The sequence below is a fragment of the Mus caroli genome, chromosome X (assembly GCF_900094665.2).
Source record: "Mus caroli chromosome X, CAROLI_EIJ_v1.1, whole genome shotgun sequence".
Classification (NCBI taxonomy): domain Eukaryota; kingdom Metazoa; phylum Chordata; class Mammalia; order Rodentia; family Muridae; genus Mus; species Mus caroli.
Genome location: NC_034589.1, coordinates 30,280,327 through 30,283,414, shown reverse-complemented (window position 1 = coordinate 30,283,414; position 3,088 = coordinate 30,280,327). Strand labels below are relative to the sequence as shown.

The following is a 3,088-nucleotide window of genomic DNA, read 5'->3' as shown; positions in this document are numbered from 1 at the left end:
AAGAGGGAGTCAGATCTCATTACGGATGGTTGTGAGCCACCATGTGGTTGCTGGGATTTGAACTCAGGACCTTCGGAAGAGCAGTCGGGTGCTCTTACCTGCTGAGCCATCTCACCAGCCCCTGGATTTTTTTTTTAATGAGGTTTTACAGTGTACCTCAGGCTAGACTAGAACTCACCATGTAGTTTAGGGTGACCTCAAATTTTTGGCAGTCCTCCTGTGTCATCCTTTTAAACACTGGGATCGCAGATGTGAGCCACTGTATACACTAATTTTGCATTAAAGACTTTTTCACTTTGGCATTTCAAGGCCATGATGCACTCAGCCATCACCTTGCCTCTGATGTGTGAATGTCTCCCACTCCCCCTGTCTTTGTTGACCTGGAAAATTTCCTAGGTCAAGCATCTGTACAGTGTTCCTCCACTGGAATTCTTTAGCTATTTTTCTTACAATTAGACTAGGCTTGTGAGTCTAGGTAAGGAAGGTCACAGAGGTAGAGTGACATTTTTCTTGAATCCAGTCTAGGGAACATACCATCAACATGATGAATCACCGTCTACGTTGACCTAGATCACCTGGCTGAGGTGGGTGTCAAGTTTCTCCAGTGTAGAGTTCCTTCTCCTTTCCCCTTGCACTCTGGAAAACTAACCTTTAGGATGTAGCCTTCATTTAAGGAGTAGGGCAGGGTGTGGTGGTGAATGCCTGTAATTCTAGTACTAAAAAGGCTGAGGCAGGAGGATTGACAGCTTGAAGCCAGCCAGAGCTTTGGTGAGCCTCTGTTAAGACAGAGAAATACAGACAGACAGGCAGACACACACACACACACACACACACACACACACACACACACACACAGAGACAGAGACAGAGACAGATAGGAAGTCAGAGAGACAGACAAGGAGTAGGGAGTTACAATCTTTTTTGTTTTTAATTTTTTACTAGATATTTTCTTCATTTACATTTCAAATGCTATCCCAAAAGTCCCCTACACCCTCCCCCTGCCCTGCTCCCCTACCCACCAACTCCCACTTCTTGGCCCTGGCGTTCCCTTGTACTGGGGCATATAAAGTTTACAAGACCAAGGGGCCTCTCTTTCCAATGATGGCCGACTGCAGCTAGAGACACGAGCTCTGGGGGGGTACTGGTTAGTTCATAATGTTGTTCCACCTATAGGGTTGCAGACCTCTTCAGCTCCTTGGGTACTTTCTTTATGCTCCATGAAATGAAATGTGTGTGTGTGTGTGTGTGTGTGTGATACTGAAAATTAGTCAGGGCCTTGTGACATTTTTCTTTTAATATACTTACATTGTTTTCCTCTTATGTGTGTATTTTTGTCTGCATATATGTGTGTACAGGAGATTCATGGCCTGGTACCCTCAGAGGTACCAGGTGAAAGGTCATTGGATTTGAGAAACTGCAATTGCAAAAGGTTGTAATTGGACTTGGGTCCTCTGTAACAGCAGTAAATGCTCTTAACCATGCATCCGTCTAGCTCTCCAGCCCTACTTTCTTGTATTTATTCAGCAGAGATCAACCAGAGAAGCAGAGCTCAGATGAATTCTGATGAATAGGAAGAGGCTTACTTCCAGCAACTGGCTTTAGCACACCCAAGCCTTCTTAAGGCGTTTAGTAAGCAGTAGGACTTGTCTTCAGGACAGACAGCCTGAGCCCTGGAACCTGCCCCCAAGTGTTCACTGGACTTGACTAGGGCTGCCTTCTACAGATCAAAATTCTTTCTTCAGAGACACCTCCATCCTGCTCTTAAAGATCAATGGGTTGATTAAATCAGTCCCCAGGTCACCTCAGAGACTCTTCCTTGTACAGAGTGAGGTCACCATAGAACAGCCTACAATAAAGCATAAGTTAGTGTTTGTTGAACATCTGGGCCCTAGAACCCCGGCAAATTCACATACCAAAAGGACAGTTATGTCTTCAAGGCATGTTCTAAACGAAGGATTCCTCATTGGTTAACCAGGGCTCATTAATGTATGGTTTATAGATTGCTTGAGGGCCCTGTTGTGAAGCTAAGTTTTTACTTTTGTATTATTTTTTAGTGTTCCTTATTCTTCAGCACAAATTCAAAAATTAGAACAGTGCAGTGAAGCTTGGCATGACTCTTGAGCAAGGAGGACATGAAAATGTCTGAATTGATTCATATATTACAAACAAGCAGACAAACTCTTTTTTGGGTGTGGTGGTTGAACTCAGAGCCTCTTGAATGCCAGTCAAGACCAAAGGAACAGACTGACATCTGCAGTCATGGGCTACTAGCTCTTTAGGACACATGATAAATTGCTCTGTCTTTTTGACAGGTGATGCAGATCATACTAATCCTTTTGCCATGGCCCAGAGCCTACTTTGAACATCTTTAGTATGCTGAGATGAGCAATGGGAAATAGTTCTTCAGACATCTGGAAAACCCTTCCCACCAAGGGACCTCATTCCTCTTGACCTAACGTCCCCCTCTCTTCCCCTATCTGAAGAGCCCCTCTCTGCTGTCAGCTGGACCTTTCTACACACTGATGCAACCAACTAGGTCAGGAGAGATGCAGGAGGTGAGGATGCAGAGTGCTGACGAAGATAGCTCCCTTATCAAGTCGTTTCCTGTCTTGAACAAAGTATCAACTATGGACAAGTTGAGCGGGACCCACTCCATGATGGATACTTTCTCTGCTGGATGCTGGGAGGTCAAGGGCAGAGTTGGATTGCTACTTCTCTTTCCGGAAATAACTCTGTTTGCCCAGTGCTCCTTTGTCTTCTGCTTTCCAGATTCACTGTTCTGCCTTCAAGTTTAGGCTCTCTGCTATTGTTCTGTTTTACTTTTTTACTTTCTACATTTAAAATTTTTTATTTCATTTTTTAAAGCTCCCATTCATTTTACTTTCCTTAAGTTCACGTTTCTAGTCGCTTTGCCTGAATGCATGTCTGTGAACCCAGTGCAGAAAGTACCTGAGGAGATCAGGCCATGCATTGAGTCCCCTGGAACTGGAGTTCCAGGTGGTTGTTAGGAGTCATGTGAGTTCTGAGAGGGGAATTTTGTTCCTGTGGAAGAGAGGCCAGTGCTCTTAACTGTTTTGGTTTTTTTTTT

At 44.3% G+C, this 3,088-nt stretch overlaps 1 non-coding gene across 1 annotated transcript; it reads left to right on the top strand.

The window, feature by feature from the left end:
• The first annotated feature begins 2,053 nt into the window (after positions 1-2,053).
• LOC115030143 lies at positions 2,054-2,162 on the top strand. Its single transcript, XR_003835768.1, has one exon. It is a non-coding gene; the product is annotated as a U6 spliceosomal RNA (small nuclear RNA).
• The last annotated feature ends 926 nt before the right edge of the window (positions 2,163-3,088 follow it).